Consider the following 19,301-nt stretch of genomic DNA (forward strand, 5'->3'; position numbering starts at 1 on the left):
CACAGAAGCTCCTCACAAGGGCTGCAGCCAAACTGGAGAATTAATTGAACGAATAATTAGTGGAAGTAACATGCTAATCACTCAGTGACTGCGATACACCAAGAACTAACAAGTCAAACATTTATGCACTAGACTATGTGTCATTAAAATAACAGAACGACTCAAAAGGATATTAAAAAAGAAGTGGGCAGTCTTGTATACAAAATTAGTATGAGTATTAATTAGTCATAGGTGGAGAACAGAAACATCACCTCTGAACCCTGAGCTGAAATACTGATACGAAACTGAAAAAAAGCAAGAGGTCAGATACATAATTACATGTTTTCAGCAAGGGAAAAGGCCTTTGCAACCAGAGCGACCACGGGTACTGTGCAGAACCTGCATAATATTTGCATTTAAGATCTGGAACAGGAGGGAAAGGAACATGACAAGTCTTAGTGAGGGCAGCTGACAGTATCAGAAAGTACATAGGAACCTCAAAAACTAAGGTGAGCGAACAAGAAGGCAGGAGATGAAAGCTCAAAAAAGTAAAGAATGATCAAGCACATACCTACTCGTAAACTAAACAGAACTCGGAGCTGAGTCTTGTGCAGACAGCTCAATGAAAATAACTGCATAGTTATACAATGACAGACTTGTAAAACAAAACAAAACAAATGACATGAATCAATTAGGAAAATATAGAATTTCTGACAATACATTAACGAAATCTCTGCCATGGTCTGCTCCCGGCTATTTTTCTTCACTCATATCTAGCAATAAAATGAAAGTACAGTACAAAAAGGCTTCAGACATAAGAAGTCATCAATGCCCGAGAAGACAAGCTAAGCTTGAAAAGGTGTCAGAGTTCCAAATCCTAAGAAGGTCATGTCAGGTACTTGGACTCCAAGACCACAAGGAGAGTCCATAAGACATAAGAGGAGCATCTATGTAACAGAGTGAAGGAATTCAACCGAACGAGCTATAAAGAGCAAAATTAATCTGCAGAAATTACTGCAAGGTACTGAGCCAGAGTGATACAAACGTTGGTGTTTAAATTAAACATGTGCAGGAGTCAGATCATCCCCAGACAGGTCAGGTAAGGTATCCTGAGCGCTCCTGGCGCTTCTGCTGAAACATCCCATTGCTACCGCTGCCAGGAACAGAAGGCAGGACCAGGCAGGCGATGCCTTAGATTCTGGGTGACAATTTTGTATTGCTATTCTTCTAGAGTCAAACAAGCATCATCAAAAAATACTTTGTCATGAAAACGGTCAATTTGTCCAGTTTTACCGAAGCTCAGGTTGAGTATTTATTTTTCCTGTCTCCACATGACTGAGCAGAACAACTTTTTACACAGCACGCAGCAATGGGCTGAGTCAAATAACCAAAAGCAAACAACAACAAACCAAAAACCACCTTTTTCACTCTGTTACCTACTTGAAGAAATGCTTCTCCAGTGGGTTCTGCGAGGTCTAGATTACTCCTCTTTATGCCTTCCACTTCAGTTTTCAATGTGTATTAAGATAACAAGCACACCTTTTAATTTGATGAGTTTTATCTGCTTTTATGGGGAAAACACTCATTTCAGCTAATATACAAACCAGTTTAGGTAGCAGTGGTTCAGACACAGAATGTGTCTCAATTGGACAGTTACCATCATAGGACTGAGGGTCCTCTTAAGTCCTGTTCCTGCTATTTTAAGTAACTATATAATAGAATTCAATCATCGAATAATAACCAACTCCCAAGAACTTCTCAAAGCCACTACTCTGATTACAAGGCTGCTCCAGAAACCCCCTCCTATTACAATTAGGAACCAATTTAGGATTAAGAACTGATTAAGACTGATCTACAGTTTGTATTCACTTGTCAGTTCGCACTGATCTACTCTTTTGCCCACACTGTCCTTAAAAGTTTAAACGGTTTTCTTCCCTTTTCAACATTAAGGGATAAGCACAAGTAAAGAGGTACAAGATGTGTCTTTTTAGCTGAAAAAAGGGATGGGACAAGAAGCGTGTGAGAATCACTGTCCTCTCCATTCCACTGCCAGTAGCTGGTCTACTTTTCCTCCTGACACTGCCTAGGATGCTCTTGCTCCCCATCACCTTCCCCAACTGTGCAAAATGATGCTGCTGTAGGAACGCAACAGCTTCTAGCAAAGACTTAAAAATAAGTATCAGCTGCACTGCCCCAAATCTGTCCTGGATCCCAGGGGATGGCGGATGCAGGGCCGAGCACATCCCATGTGCTCGTGGTCCTGCACTTCCAGGTGGGAGCACAGAGACCTCCCCGTCCCGGCACGTGGTCTGTTTACCCAGGAATTCTGGGCAAGTCTGTTGAAATTCCATAAACCTGGAAGATTTATTGTAGAAGCTCTGGGATCCCTTTCGCCCAGCAACAGACATCCCCGCAGCAAGGGACCAGACTGAAGCAGAAGTTTCCTCTCCTGCTTCCCAGATTCAGACAGTCACCGGTCTGTGTGCTACACCACAGCGGTTCCGTGCGCTGACATCTCATCTCCTATGTACTTATATACCCATTACCATAGTAACCAAATTCCTCAGAACATCAAATGTAATTTCTATATCTAGTGTATTAGAACAAAATTATTAAGGTTACAAAGGCAAGCACTCCAAAATTAGACGGTGTCAGAATTCAGACTGCCATCTCCCTTGCCAACCCATCTTCACTTGCTGCCTCCCTTCCCATCTCCACTCCTGCTAACCCCAGGCTCCATTTCTCCACCAGCTGCAGCTCCTTCCTCTCTGCAGCCCCAGTTTGCACTTTACCCCTGTCCTGACATATTCTCATCGCTCCTCTCTCATCTGACTTTCATCCCTCCTGCATTCACACCAGGCGTTTTCCTCCTCCACACTGCCTGGGTGCTCTCCAGGAATGATTCACTGAACGCAGGACAGAGATTCCCGACGGTCTAGGAACTGGGAACAAGAGGAGCCTCTCTCGCAAGGAAAAGTCCTTCTGATCTCCTATAGCCCAGGGCTGGAGCATCTTCAGCTGCTCTCGGAGGATAACTGCCTGCTCAGCACCAGGAGCTGCAAAATACTTGAGCAACGCGTAGCGCTGGTTTACTCTCTTATTAATATTACCACTGCACATCGCACTGTAAGAGCACCCCAAGGGTCCCACTAAAGGATAAGCCCCTGTTCCAGGAGGTGTTTTGCAAATACAAAGAGAATCTGCATCTTGATAGAACTCATATAAAACAAATTAACCTTTGTGCTTTACCTGCCTGTATCGCTATTCTATACATACATCACTAGGGGGAAGATGCGTGCATGGAATGCTCAAGTGCTGTTTTCTCTTAACACCAGCATCTGCAAACACTATAGAAATGAAGAGTGGAATCCACTGCAGCGGAATATACCCACTGAACTCAGCAGATCTCTCTTTACAGGTTTACTAAAAAGTCCATCAAATCATGGACTTAGACATCCTGTTGCTTGTCTGCCTCTCCACCAGAAAGACAGGTTAAGTCAATATATTGCTGTGCACACACAGAAGGTAAATGACTACGTATTTCCTCCAGAAACCTGCTTCAAAACCATTATCTGTCTCTTTTCTGGTTTCAGCAGTATTACTAATTGTCCCAAATTCAAGGGATGAAAGAGGTAGGTCAGCATCTGCACCTGAAGCAAATACTTGGAACAGCCATTCCAAAACCAGGCCCACAAAGCAGGTTTTAATGCCCTAGGTCCATCCTACCCAGGCTGACTCTTACTGGAGAAATTTCTCCTGTACACCAACTTCAGCTCCTGAGCAAGAAATACAGCACTTCTGCTGGCCTGAAGTGAGGAGGAAAGCACTTAAGTCACTTGAATGTACCTAGAAAGCGTTAAAGTATTTTAAGACTGAAAAGGCAATTTCAGCTCAAGTAGGAACACATCCATCCTAAATTTGACGGAAAACTGTAATCAGAAATTGGTCTATTCCAATAGCACAGATCCAAACACCTTTACATTTCATGGGTTCTTCGTGTGCTCACGCACAAAGCCGCTTAATCCAGCTGTTCTCAGCAATCATTCACAAAAGCAAATGAATGAAAAAGAAATAATCAGCAACCATTTGCACTCCTACCCTTCGGTTGAGGTGAACAATAATTTGATTGCTTCCGTCGATGGACAAAACTATTTTCTGTGCCTTTAAATAAAAGGTTAATGGAGATATGGTAGAACCAGCTCTCACGCTTTCTGAAAACAAGGTTGTCCTGCCTGTTCCAAGGACTCCAGCCTCAGCTTTTGCATGAGGTGAATGTGGCGGGGAGGTGTCAACGGGTGACTTTTCCGGGACGGACCCGATCTTTGAGAGACACAACAAAGGAATGGTGCTGCAAAGAAAAAGCCAGTTTAAATAACCTTATACTTCTCCCTAGCACTCAGCCCTGGCAGGGATCAGTCTGGGCCTTGCTGGGCGGCAGCGGCGGCTGCCGTGAGGAGTCTCTGGCCTGCAGAAAGCAGGGCTTGGGTCAAAGCCAAAGCGCGCTCCTCGGGCACACAACCACACCACCTAACAAGGGATGGTAACTGCCTGTGATAAAAACTACCACCCAGAGCCACAACCACGCGGCACAGCTGCAACAGGATTAAGCTGTATGGTCTGAAGGGCTTCCTTAGGATTGCCTATGAGGATGTGACACAGTGGTCTGGCTACGTTGGGGTGTGGAAGTGAAGCAGCAGGGGACAAGGACAGCCATGAGAATCGTCCCCAGAGAGCAGGGAACAGACCTTGCCAAGGGGACATTGGAAATTTCAAAAAATAAATCACCTGCTGGTTTGTTTTGGTGGTGGTTTTATTTTTTTTGGTGGTGGTTTTATTTGTTTGTTTTGGTTTTGTTTTCCAGAAACAGGGTTTGGGATTCTCTCTCGACAACACACAAACCGCTACACTCCTCTTACATGACACCTCCCAGAGATCCTCCCATTTCCCTGGGGAGTTTAGCAAACATTTTTAGACAAAACAAGAGAAGTTGGCTGCATTAGAGTTTCAACACTGTCACCATGTCTCTTCAGGTTCCTTTAAAATGCTCCTCTCCCTTGCAGTGTAATACTTAAGAATCTGCCTTATACACAGCTACACCTGCAGTGAACTAGTCCTCATTCTGAGGCAGAAAAATCTGCAGCGGTTTTCACTTAAATTTTAAGAAAACGTACAGAATTTTAAAAGAGCACATGAGAGGACCATCGGTCATTAACTAAACCCCAGCTTAATTAATGACAGCGATGCGTGTTTAGATTTTATCGCACCATAGATATTTTATACTGAGAAACTGTATTAGAAAATTTGTCCTGGTGAAAAGCAGAAGCTTTTCCAAAGAGTTTTTCCTTTTGGGACAGAAGCGATGGTTTATACTGGGGATGACGGCTTTTAATTGTTGGCAAAAAGTAAAATAAAATCATCTCTCTGCAGTGAAGACCATTCATCCTGAAGCTGAAATATTATCAGTCTGTGATATTCAAACGTAGTGTCCACAGAGATGGAAGAAAGCGGCTCCGGCCGCTGGTTTCGCAGCCCGCGGAGCGAGGACGGCTGTGCGTGACCATGCTGTCAGCTCCCCGGGATGGAAACCACACCAGCAACGGCTCCGTTCGCAGGTTCTTTGCTATTCCTGAGGTCTTGTGCTGGCTCTAGGAAAGCGTGGAAAGACCAGAGGCCTGGTCGCTACAAGTTACTACACTCTCCTAAGAGGATGTTATGTTATGTTATTCAACTGCCAAAACTCACAATGTCACATCTGACCTACACATTCATTACCAAGGCTTAGAAAGCACTGTCATTTGTTGAGCCCTTAGCAGAGCTGCAGTAAACACTCTCACCTTACAGACACACAAACTACGTGTCTAAGAGGTGACCTGTCCAAGACCACACACGTTCACAGAAAGGACGGAAAGGTCTGATGGCACAGTTCTTATGCCAACCACTAAATACACAGGGTCTGCCTTTCCTTTTCAAGTTTCACCCAGTGCCTAGCCTATAAAAATAAGGAGCAGTATTATTTACCTATTTTATTATCTTCTACCTAAACAGAATTACAATTATCCCTAGACAGAGTGTTAAACCTTTGCAGAAGAACGGATAAGTCAGTGAATAACAGAGTTATGACCACTGGTCCCAGTCTGCACACACGCGGGGGCTGAAGGCTGCCTCTGCTCCAGTGCATGTTTACAGGCAGATGTTACCAAATTCCTTTCACATCTGTTTGGATTTCAGGACACAAGTGCCCACACCACTCACAAAAATACCCACCCTCGCAGCCTTTTGGTAGCCAGCTATTTGAAGGGGCCCAGAGGAAGGAGGAGACACCCCTAGAAGCTGCTGGGAAGGGCACTGGGAGGGTGGAACAGCAGAATAATACAGGAAATTTTTGCACTATTGCAGTCTGCACTGCACCTACTCCAGGGATAAACAAAATTCCAGTCTCCACAATCTCCCAAGGCTGTCAATCTGACACCTTCTGTGAATACTAAATTCACACGTACAAAGAACGTTCTCCTTTGTAGGTTGTGAAACATCTCACACGCCGTTTCCTACCGGTAACTGAACAGGCAGCATCATTTCATACCTGGCAATTGGAAGCCTCTTTTTCAGCAGTCTGGAATAATGAATTACACCTTTTGTTTGTCAGTAGGAACATTAGTGTTCCCGAACACAACAAGGCAAGGAATATCAGCTCCAGTGCTGCTCGCTGCGCTGAAGTTCTTACTATATCTGGACCACCAACCTCTCCTCTCACAACCAATTCTCAGTTTATAGTCTCCAAATACCTAAAAACACCTCTCTGCAGAGTATTTTGCAAAGTTATTTTGAGTGAGGGAACATCTAAAGCTCCAGCCTGAAAACTAATAAACCTGTCCGTGTTTATATGAACCGTGTTACTCGGTACAGCAAATAACCTGCACGAAAGTTGCTGGGCCACGAAAGGGCTCCTGGAAAGAAGGAAGAACTTGGATACTCATTTATATTAAATTTCGCAGGCTTGAACACAAAAAAAATCAGCCTGGTTCTATCAGTCCTGCAACTGGTTTTGGCTGCTCCCATCTGAAGCAGACAGGACAGTTCTCTGGTAGAAACTAACACAGGTGTGACAAGAAGTCACCGTGCAGTGATTATTCAAATATCTCCAAAAGAGTAAAAAACAGAGAAAGGTGACATTAAAAGACATCCCTGAAGGAAGGAGGACTTCGGTATATACAAAATGTCCATATATTTGCATCTGGCACATAATATGCATCAAATCCAGCAAGGCAAGAAGTTATTTTTGAGAACTGGATAGTAAGAACTGACAAGAATATCTGTGCTTTTCTCACTCTCTTTTTTTCTATTAAGCTAATTCCCATTGTATAAAGTCAGCTTGAAAGCCCCTTTCAAAGAAAAAGTGGGAGAGGGGAGAGGAAGAATCAGATCTGCTTGGATTTTTGCACTTGACATTCAGGTCTCATCCCCCTGTTTTGTTTTCCTGGAGGACGCGGTGGCGCAGACCTTGCAGAATGATGATATCACACCTCCCAAAAAAACCCCAGACGGGAGGGAAGCGGCTTTCCTTCCACCAGAACAGCAGCTCCAACCCTGCACAGCTCAAAACTCAGTGTGACCAGGGGTACACGAATACTCAAGTCACATCCCCAGCCCAGAGAGCGGCACATTCAGATGGGGACGGCGACAGTCCTGACGCATTCCAGGCCAGGCAGAATCGAGTTAAAAGGTGTGTATTTACTGTCTGCCTATAAAGATAACTTGAATGCTACGCTTTGTGCTTGTTTGTGCCTGTTTTATTGTTGTTTTTGAGTTATACAAGCAAGTGGCTTTTCCCATGATGAAACAAAGTGGAGCACAGCATGTTTAAGTCGCTGTAAATGGGAAAATACTCTTTATAAAGTTATTTCTTCTATATGAGGGAAGCATTCTAAGCATCATCTTTCTTGCAGAGCAAGTGCATGCGCTACAGTAGAGCGAGAGGAGCGGGAGGTGTGTGTGCACCGAGACGGCAGCACCTGCAGAGGGATAAAAACACGCCTTTTGCGGCAAAGAGCCATTCGTACCTTGTCTGTGTTCATTAAAACTCAGGCGAGGCCCATGTCAGAGCACGTGAACTGACTGCTCCACGTCACAAGATTCACCCTTCGTGCAATACCTGAACTCGACAGGTTGACGTGACCGGCAAGCTCGGAAATCATAGGTTGTGAGTGAGAAATAGGTGCAAAAGCTTGGAAGCAAATCTCCAGGATGCTTCTTGGAGATTCAAGACGCCAAACTAGATGGTACCAGAACGTTTTGCTTGCTCCTAACAATTTATGACTTCATTTTAAACGGCAATGACAAAAACCAGCAAAGAAATTTAAAAAATAAGAAAAAAGGAGAATTATAGAAGGGGAAGATATTAAATACCCAGTGTCACATGGTTCCACTGATAGCTACTGAACAGCACAATGGTGACAATTTGATAGCTCTTTGCTGCCATTTTTTAGGAATTAAATACAAAATTAAGGAGATTGCCATCTCTACCTTATGCACAAGCTAATCAGTATTAGCAGCCTGCTCCATTCAGACAGAATACTAATAATTTCTCAAAGCAGCAAAACAAACACAGCCTCGCTATTGACTTAGGGACAATGTTCCAACAATGACATCAACTAACCAGGTATCGTTCTCAGATCTTGTCCAGAAAGAGATTTTTAGAAGATGCCATTGTCCAGGATCTCGCCTACCTCCCAAGTCTTGTTATTACTATTCATCATCTACCTTGAGAAATTCTGGCCTAACAAATAGTTGATTTCAGATAAAATGCAATTACAGATTTCAGTGAAGCAGCTGAAGTTCTCTCTAGAGTTTGACTTTAAGACTTTGAACAGTAAGACACTGGAACATGCTATCTAAATATCTCAATCTCCTGCCCCGGTGACTAACAAGAAAGAAAATGAGACGTGCAACTGCCATTAGGGAAGCATCAAAAGGAGGTGGTGACTCCACTCGGAGAAGGAATTTTACTCTTCAGTTTGAAGTCCGAGATCTGTGGTATCACACGGGCCCAGCGTAGCGTGCAGAGTCCTGCTGGGATCGCCCTGGAGACCAGTCAGGACAGACGGACAGTGACCATCTCTCTAATTTTCTGTTTATGTATGTACAGAAGGTATTTTAGTGGTGAGACCGTATGTGTCACGGCCTTAGAAATGCTAATCACAGGCACGAAATCACATACAGAAAACCCCTAAATCAGCAGGTGCTCGATGCCTCCAAACCAGAAAATAAGCAGACAAGTAGAATTACAACTCACACCATGCTCTCCTTCCACTCATGCTGCTCGTACCACTCATCCTAGTTCCTATCATCCTTGTTTCCCCAACACCCATGTAAATAGGTAGGCAGATTTTGCAATGCGCATGATAAATAGGTACGAACTATTTCAAACCGGCGCCGAAAGCAGATCTTGGAGAAAACTTGCTAAATTTCATACTCCATGGCTGTGGCAACACTGGATAAAGACCCCTCAGAAAACCAAGGTTCCAAAATATAGGGCACCTCCACACAGGTACTCAAGGCTTTTATGCTTTTGGGGTTATTCTAGTTTAAAAATAACATAATTGAAGCAACAAAAAACCTTAGCTTTATTATTTCCAAATGAGCCCTAGCAATTTTACTGCATAGATGTGCTTTAAATGAATATTGACACTGCAAACCTCTCTGCAGGGACTGTGAAGGTAGAATCTAGATGGAATTGACTCGTGAGGAGCTGAGCAACAGCTCGCTCGGCAATGCTCACAGATCCCCGACGTGGACATGGGATCGAAGCTCTTCCCTCCCCATGCGCCCATGAGAACACGTTCAGCTTTTCACAGCAAACAGCCGCGTGTGTTTGCATTACACAGTGACCAGACCCCAAGAAGATGCGAGATGCAGCTGTAGAAGGGGCTGCACAAAGGAGAGAAAACTATACACTCTGCGTCCACGGATCTCCATAAGGATGTCCAGACAATCCCCAAGTCTTGCCATTATTTTTACTTAGGAGAGCAGTCCCGAGTTATCCTTGCACATGACTGATTCCCAAATGAAAATACTTAAGTTTATTGTTCATCAGGTTCAAGGATTGGCCTACAATGTAGTAAAGGTCCCTTTCAGATTTATTTTGAAAAATAAAAACCAAAAAAAGTCAGGAAACAAGTCACATATATTACGGATTTCAAGATTTAGCCAGCTCATGCATGAACAGCACTAAACTGCCATTATGATAAGAACAATCTACATAGTGCTCATATGATGAAACAACGACCAAAAAATTCCCCTGCATTATTAGTAGGGCAGCCAGATCTGGGACGGTGGTGCTGGCGAACGCGGAGACCTGAGCTGTTCCACCTGCACACGGAAAATGCAGCATTTCCTCCACTTCCCAGCCCGGGAGGGACCGTGGTCCTGCGGTCAGACAGTAACTGGGGACCAGGGGGACAAAGTCTTCTACCTCTGTCACCAGCTACGCTCAGCAAATCACTCGCTTCACCTGCACTTCAGCATCTCCACCTTGTAAATGTGAAAAATAAATACACATTCATCACTCGTTTAAAATACCTTGAGCTTTATGGATGAAATTAAGAACTGGGAATTACTATTATTATGCTGCCAACTCAGAGAAAAATATAAAAACATCACATACGTAAGATAATATTTCTGTGTTACAGCTTACTTAAATTTCTATTTGTGTATTAATATTTTATTTCTCATCATATTAATATTAATGACAGCTATTGCTATTTAAACATAAAAATATTTGTAATACCTACAAAAGCGCAGTGATTATACTGATTTATAGTCACTACAGTAATTAATTTGCAATACCAGAGAGTGTGATGGGAAGACTATTCAAATGAGGATCACAGCCCCTGGTACTGGACCAGCCGCTATGGGAACAGTCCAGAGCCCCAAGGGATGGTCAAACTGCAGAGTCACCCACAATCACCAATTCCCGCAACACGGGAAAATATAAGATGCTTAAAATACTGCGTGAATTAATATTTTCAATAGATAGGGACTATTCAAGAAAAAGTACATACTATTAAAATATTTTGGAAGTGTAGGGACTCAACAAATATTTTTTAAAAAAAAGTGTGCATCAAAAACTCCACGACAAATCCTTTTCAATAAACTGGCAAATTATTATTATTTATGAGTTCTTTACATTCTTTTGACTAATTGTGAGCTAGTGAAGGTAAAACACGTTATTTATAAGTAAACTATTTTCATGTTAGTCTAGCATCCAAAGCGCTTTGCTTGTTATGGTCAAATCAGGAACAAATCTTTTGCCCAATCTTGTTTTTGCAAACAGATTTAAAAAGTCAGACTTGCAATGAAATTGAAAGTAATGGTGAGGATGAGAACTTGCTTCTTCCATAACGTTTTATTCTGGATTAAAAGCATGAGTATAGACCTCTCCTTAAGCAGAGCTTAATGTTTGGGACCCTGCACTTTGCCTCTCAGGCAGCAACAGAGGGAAATTTTGCAGATTCTGGTCAGCTTGGGACTGCTGTGTAGGTTCATCTGGTAAGAATGTGGTCAAGTTCTGAGCTAGCGGCCCACAGTAACATCTTCTGATAGCAGGAGGGGGAAATCTCTCCAGTGATTGTCATGCAATCAGCTAAACTCAGACCAAGCATCCTCAGGAGGCCACTTTCCTCCAGGGCTCTGGGCGCTTGGCGTGGCTTTTGGAATGGAGATGCCCTGGGATTCTTCTGTCCATGCATTGTGTCAAACGAAGGAAAAATAATCCTCCACAAAGAACAGATGATCAGCATTCAGATGGGTTCGCCTGCATTCTTGCTGCAGAACGGGCAGGTCCCAGCAAGAATTAACAGGAGGTGCTACCACACACCTCCAGCCAGCGACTAACCTAGTTTGAAATACTTCAAAGCAGCGGGTAGAGGGGGGTTTGTGTGGAAAGGGAAGAAGAAAAATTAAGCCAAAAACCCAGGTAAGAGTTCAGAGTTTGCCTATATGGCAAGCAACCCATAATAAAAATGGAGCTTGGCATTCTTAGTAAGCCACTGCCTCTGAAGCGTATCATTATTTCTTTCCCAACTTTGATACGCGCTTCTAAAAGCCAACACGAAATTTTGTGAAGGCCTAGTTTACCCTCTTTTATAATTAAAGTTGAAAACCTCCATGAAAACCTCAATCTAGGAGCCTGCCGACATAGTAGGATACACTGAGCAAGTATAAAGTGGGGTTTGTACCAGTTCAGTCGATGCCAGGGAAAATCATATCACTGCAACACAGTTAAGTCTTTATGGGTGGTGAAACCGCATTACTACAGTTAGTCTGGTCCATAATTCTCAAGACAAGACTTCAAGGTGCAAAGAGTAATAAAAAAGGCCACAGAAATACGATGGGGTGGTAGATTTAGAGGCAGATGATCAGGTGCTGTGCACAGATTCTGCGTGACCCTTGCAGAGCCCACCTGGGGCGCAGGGCCACATCGTACACAAATAGATTTCAAACCCAGAGTTTAACTAGTTTGCTATCTAGGCCAAGAAACAGTTCTGGAACATATTTAACACAGATTAATTGCATCAAATCATGGCTGGCCCAGAACTGATTTTAACAACTGTCAACTGCTCTTTGGAACAGGCAAAGCCAAAAAGCAAAGCTCACGGCGTACGGTTTGGGGGGAACAGAGCTGACCCAAACACCCAGAGCAGCAGCAGCGAAGCACATCCAAATCCCACAATCTTTATTCAGGTTGGGTTACAAGGAAGCGGGAACTGGGAGGAGCTGGTGCTGGTGACAACTGCAAGCCAGAACTGAAGAAGAAACATGTTGCACTACCACTGGGTCACAGCTTGAGAAATCCTAATAACCGATGGTTTCCCATGGAGAAAGTTACTGCACTACTTACTGTCTACTCATGGCCTATTTGAGAAACCGCATTAGCAAAAATAACCTCTCTTCTCATCTCCTCGGCTGGGGGAGGGAGTGACAGGCACCAATTAAAAGGGGACTGAGGCGGGCAATAAGAATTGCATATTAAGAAGGGGGAGAGAGGCAAAAATAACAAACATGTGCAACACCGCATGCGATTCTTTCCAAGAAATCCCAATACAACAGTTCCCTGGGAACAGGCTCATGGGTCTATTATTGCCTTTGAGCAGCAGTTTGTCAGGGAAGAGGAAGGATTGCTGGATGCTTGGAAAACAGACTGAACACATGGGTGGGGAACAAGCCAAAAACTGTTAGAAGAAATGTTCCCTACCCTTTCAACATACTTGCATTCGCATATTTCACTTTCCCATGCTCCTGGATCCCAAAGCTTTGCACAGGTTAGGAATCAGCCAGACCAGAATGAACTGAAGCTGAACCAGTGATGCAATGAGGACTAAAGGATCTAAACCCTCAAAACCCAACTCTACTGATGCTCAGTGAATTGCAGCAGACTGAACGGGGGAAAAAAAAGGGGGGTCTGAAGTTTATCTGAACTAAGCGAAAGGCTGAAAGCAACTTCATTCACATTTTAAGAATTCAGGTATAATATATGTTGGCTTTCAGTCCGAAAGCCATAAGCAAGAATCTCCAAGATTAACACGGAACACCGAAATTTACTTTTCCAACATGGCTTGACATCAGCGACATGCAGCGAAAGCTTCAAACTAAGTTCACAGGCATCACTCAGCCCATTTGGATGGAAGGCTGTCCTGTAAACACGCTGCACTTGAGGAGCGTAGGAGAAAACTGTTTTTATGAAACTACATCTCACTCTAAAGAAAACATTGGCATGGCAGTAGCCAGGACTGTAATAAGGGTCAGTGGAAGATCACAGGCATAGAAAAATGCAGAGCCTGCCAGCTTTAGAGTTCTGTGATTTTTATTTCTTTCCTCAAGATCTAAGTCTGCCCCCAAACAAAACATTTGCAGCCTTTTCCATTCTAAGGACAATATTCAATATGTAAATCTCATGCTGTCACCCCATCCTGATCCCGACAGAAAAATCAAAACTGTCTCCAGCCAAGCAATATAGCAGGAAAAAACTATCAGCTACTGTCCAGTCCTATTAAGAAGTCATCATCACTGTACCTCGCGTTGGGCTGTCCTCACCAGACCCCTAAGAGAGGGAAAACCTCATCTCCAGGCTGCAACATAGGTGTGCAACTAATTCTGTGTAGCTGGGCTCAGCAAGCTCCGATTAAACTGGAGAAACTCTTCTGTTTAATCAGAACTTATTGCTGCTTTGGCTATTTCATGCTAGGTTTACAGCAGCTACCTTGCCTTTTCTTCTGGCAAAGAAAACAAGATTTGGCAGGATGTAAAAAAAAAATTGTCAAGAGTACAATGCACTAATTTCTCATCAAGTATTAGAAGTTCTCAAGAGCTTCTCTTCGATAATTAAAAAAATACTGTCATTCCAATGATCACCAAATATTTGTTTAAAAACCACTTTTGGAGCACCCATTGTCTTCTCTAATGTCCATTGTGTTTCTAAAGACCTTCGGAGAGTTCGTCTTCCTCCATGTTTTGTACTGTAAATGAGCACTTAGACAAGGAGGAGGGAATACAGTGTCTAAAAGCCAACTATGCTTTTAAGCAGCCCTCCATCCTTTCCTCTTGTTTTGTGCACTTTTCTCCCCTCAGACACTTTGCACTTCACCTCTGATTTCATGTTTTCATATTTCAAGTTCTGCTTTTGCAGAAAGGACTCTGCTTCGCAGCTCTGCACAGCTGAGCTCCCTCTGGAGCTCCACACAAGGGGATTAGTGGTTTTCTGACCCTTTATCCATTGGATTTCTTCTAGAGTCTTCTCCACACAGAATCAATGAGTGATGAGCAACCCCTCAGTATGTCAAAAGAACAAGGAAAACAAAGAATCTTGAAACCCAACTGCTACAAGTTTACTAAAAGGTGCCACCGACCACCTCTGTCTCCATTTCTCTTTGAACAAGCTGTGGTTCCATGGCAGCACAAAATAATGGAATTGGTGGCCGCCGCGGTGCAGCCCAGGCCCTTGTGCTGTCTCTGAGCCCTTTCAGGTCACCAGCCTGGCAAAACACTGCATTTTTCCTTATAGTTTGCTTTCTGCTGGTGTGGCTCAGCGCAGGAATGACATAGATGGACAAGCAGGTGGAGGATGGGACCACGCACCCAAATCAGCTTCTAACACAAGAGGAACTCGCCAGCGAGCACCAGACCACACAGCCCAGGGTTTCATCCTGCGTCATGTCGGTCAGGAATGAGCAGTTTGTGGAAATGAGTAAGACACATTCAGGAGCTATAAAAGAAAGGACAGTTGCCAGTCTCAGAAGATACCAAGTCGGGCCTCTCTGTCCTGCTATAGGTGAGCTTGTCCCAAACACGGTTCACTGAGGGAGGACATTGTGTCACCCTTAATCAAATCCTGTTGGACCCAGAGTCACTTTCTAATTCAGACGTGGTTCTAGGCCAGAGTTGAAGTTAAGCTCTTCCCTTTGTCCAGGTTCACAAAAGGAAATAAAACTAAAAATCTTCATGTTCTATAGCGTACTTGAACAGAAAAAATGTAAGGGCCACCCATAAGCTCTATAATTCCGAAGACAAGAGCCTGGGTCACCATTGGTAACACCAAAGATTTTTACGGTTTCTAGTGTGCACTTCAACATAACACTATGTTGTTTACATGATTTTAATATGAACAGAAACACAACAGAAAACATTTCTAAGATAGGATCTTCATGATTATGCAAGTGTCTCCAAAATACACTGAGATCAGAATAAGACAAGTGATATTTATCATAACTTCCTTACCACTTCTGGATCACAAATCATCAGACCAACCCTAAACATTTTATTTGACAGAACATCTATACTGACAAACTCACAGGAGGCATATGACTGTAGTCTCTACTCCGTTGGATCAGGAGTATATCCCTGCAGAAGAGAGAGAGGAGAGACAACAGCAGGAACACATCCAGTCTATCTTTGCTAGAAAGAGAATTAGCACCTGAAAATAAAAGTACCTGGAAACCACCTAATGCTCCTGTTGAGTGTGTGTGTGTTGTGTCCAAGTGGAACTCCCTACCAGTGTCAGCCACCTACAACATCTTTAAAACAAATCTCTGAATTCACTGCCATATCTATTGTTCTCTACAAAACATCCTCATTGCAGGAAATCCACTATGAGGATACATCTGAAGATGTAATTATTAGTGTGATATTTGCTTCTCTTCTAATGTATCTCACCAAGCATAAAAACTCAGGTTGTCTTACAACTCATTAAAAATACGTTATTCTGGTGAGAAAAACTGATGAATTATAATGGATAAGCAAAGATGAAAGCTGCACAAACGGAAATGGTATTTAGATGGAAGTAAACATTTAAAATTCTCCAGCTTAGCTTACACCAGAATATAATGGAAGGACATATGATAAATAACTTTTTCCCATCGCCTAACATGAGGCCTAAGTCACCTTATCTGTACATAATTTTAATGCCAACATCTGGTCCTCCACATGCAGCACTTAATTTCAGCCTACTTAAAAAGAAAAAAAATATCAAACTATCCAAGGAGTTTTTACTTCAGGCAGTTGTTTTTCAACAGGATTAAATTCAATTTAAGCTGGTCTACCAGAACTACTTTCTCTTCAGTGAGACATTCTTAACAGAGGAGAAAAACATTCTCCCAAGTTCAAAGGACAAATTAAGGTTCAAATTTATCAATGTATTTGAGTCTACAGATCAAAGGAAGAGGAGCCCTAAAAATGGCAAACGTACCAGTCAGAACTAGGCCAATGTTGTGGAGAATCTAATATGAAGGCTCAAACCAATCGTTGATTAGGTTTGCCCTTGGACATAAGTAGCAAAAACTATGACACACTCACTATGAACAGACACAAAGGCAAGGAAAATGTAGGCTCCAAGTAGTTGCGAGAAACACGTATCTAAAATCATGTTTATTGCAACAGAAGTTGTTATTCTGTAATCCTGAAATATGAAAACAAACCTTCACTGGTGTCAAAATATATCACAGTTTTCCACCATGTTTTCACTATTATGATGTGCTCTCTACTAAAGCTTTTTTCAGAGACTGAAGATCTGAACTATACTAACCAACAATATATACATACATAGCATTAGGGGTGGTATTTTGGGAACATTTCATTTGAAGCATTCCAAGCTGATAACCTTTATCCAAATACACAAAACAAGAGCCATCTCAAATGTACTATAAATAGCATTAATAGTAAAGAATCAATAACATCCAAACCTTTAGGTAACATCTTATTAATCCGCCTTTGGCATGCATGGACACACTGCTGTAAGGGCTCTCAAAATGCAACAGCCAAAGATGAAGGACACAATTTGTTCAACTAGCTAATGCAACTGCTATTTAACCAACTTGGCCACTAAAATGCCACCTAATGAAATATTCCATACCGTGATAAGCAGCGGAGACAAGCACGATAAACATGATGCATTTTTCTAAAGAAAATACATGCAAGTCCTCAAGGCTAATACCGTTCTGTCATCTTTCCTAAGACATATAAAGATCTACATTCGACAACAACCATTTTAATCCTTGGTTCCCCCCCTCATTTCTTGTACCGCGCCCAACACAATGGTACAACTGCACATTACAGCACCCAGGTATCGCGTTTATATTTATTTCTGCTTTCACAGTGACAAAGGTGAACCCTAATGCTCCAAAGCTGCTTGCAGCAAAGCAGGCTGAACGATATTTCTAAAGACAAGCCCACACGCGGGTTACAGAGATCTAGCCTCCATGAGATGTTTTAATCTGACAAATTAAAATGGTTGGGAAACGCTATGTGGCTAACGGAATCGGCCGCCACATGCATTGCTGAGGGGATGCAATAAAAAAAGGTCTTTAAAATAGGTCACTTTCATCCAAATCCCACACCAGTACCGCATAAAAATGGTATTTACACTGAAAACTCACCACTTGGGGAGAAGCGAGAGGTAGGGAAGAGAGCTCGGGGGAAGGAGGAAAAAAAGGGGGGGGGGGGGGGGGAGATAAAAAAAGAGGGCAGGAATCCGCGGCGGTCTCAGAGGGACCCCCAGCCCCGCGGGGGCTCCGGGCTCGGCCGCCGAAGGCCCCGGAGCCGCGCAGACAAAAAGGGCCCGAAGCGCAGGGCACGCCTGGCCGGGGGGAGCCGGAGCCCGGCCCCAGCCCTAGGCCTCTGGCGGCCCCTGACAGCGCCGGCCGCGGGGAACACCCCGCCGGCGGCGGCCGCCCCTCCGAGGGAAGCGCCATTTCGCCTCCCGCTGCCCCGCCGGTGCTCAGCGCCCGCCGCCGGGGCCGAGGGAGGCGGCAGCCCCGAGTCCTGCGGCACTGCCGCAGAGCGCGGCGGGGGAGGCGCCGGCCCCACCGGGCCGCTCCCCCCCCCCCCTCCCCGCTCCTTCCTCTCCCTCACCCCTCCCGGGGGCGCCCCCGCCGCCGACCCGCCCCGGCCGAGCCCCCCGCCGCGGTGCCCGCCTTACCCTCCGCCGCAGCCGGGCTGGGAGCGCCGGTCGGCCCCCCGCGGAGGACGAGGAGGAGGAGGAGCGGGGCAAGGGGCGGCGGCCCCGCGGGGGGAGGCGCCCCCGGAGGGGCGTCGGGCCCGGCCCCCGCGGGTGCCCGGGCGCGGCGGGCACAAAGGCGGCGGGGCACGGCACCTAAGATGGCAGGGCAGGCGCGGCGGAGCGCCCAGCCGCCGCCGCCTGGGCCCCGCTCGCCGAGCCGCGGCCAGGCCGCGCCGCGCCGCGGGGGCACGGCGTGCGGGAGGGCGGGCGGCGCCGGCCGTGCCTGCCGCGGCGGAGCGGGTCCCTCGGCCGGGCCGCACCGCGCCGGGATGGCTGCCTGCCTGCCTGCCGCCTCCCCTCAGCGCCGCCCGGGCTCCGGCTCGCTCCGTCGCCGCCGCTCCGCGCTGCCCGCAGCCAGCGGCCCCCGCCCGCCCCTCTCGCGAGACTTCGCCGCCCTCTTCCCCCCCCAGCACCGCGGCCGGCGGGAGGGGCGGGGGGCGGTGGTTGGGGAAGGCGGGGCCGGGAGGGGGCGGCCGGGGGCAGTTGTGGGGCGGCTGGGCTGTGGGGGGCTGTGTGGGGCGTTAGTGTGAGGGACGGATTACGGGGCACGGCCAGGGCGCTGTGCGGGGTAGCTCGGGCCAGGGGGCTCTGAGGGAGTGGAGGGAACCGGGAGGGGCTGTGAGGGATATAGAGAGGGGAGCGTGAGGGATATAGAGAGGGGAGCGTGAGGGATATAGAGAGGGTTTGGGGGAGCCAGAGAGGCCTGAGGGAGAAGATGGTTGGGGGTGCTGCTGAGGCCGTAAGAGCCCAGCTGGGCGGCTGGGGGTGGGAGGCTTGA

At 45.4% G+C, this 19,301-nt stretch overlaps 1 protein-coding gene across 1 annotated transcript in view; it reads right to left on the reverse strand.

Moving 5' to 3' along the window:
* TAOK1 (TAO kinase 1) overlaps window positions 1-18,539 on the reverse strand; it is a 62,894-nt gene extending 44,355 nt beyond the window's left edge. Inside the window, exon 1 of the mRNA XM_080357031.1 lies at window positions 18,443-18,539. The gene's annotated coding sequence lies outside the window, so the exon portion shown is untranslated. The remainder of the gene's footprint in view (window positions 1-18,442) is intronic.
* Between the last annotated feature and the right edge of the window lie 762 nt (window positions 18,540-19,301).

Source organism: Nesoenas mayeri, assembly GCF_963082525.1.
Source record: "Nesoenas mayeri genome assembly, chromosome: 20".
Taxonomy (NCBI): domain Eukaryota; kingdom Metazoa; phylum Chordata; class Aves; order Columbiformes; family Columbidae; genus Nesoenas; species Nesoenas mayeri.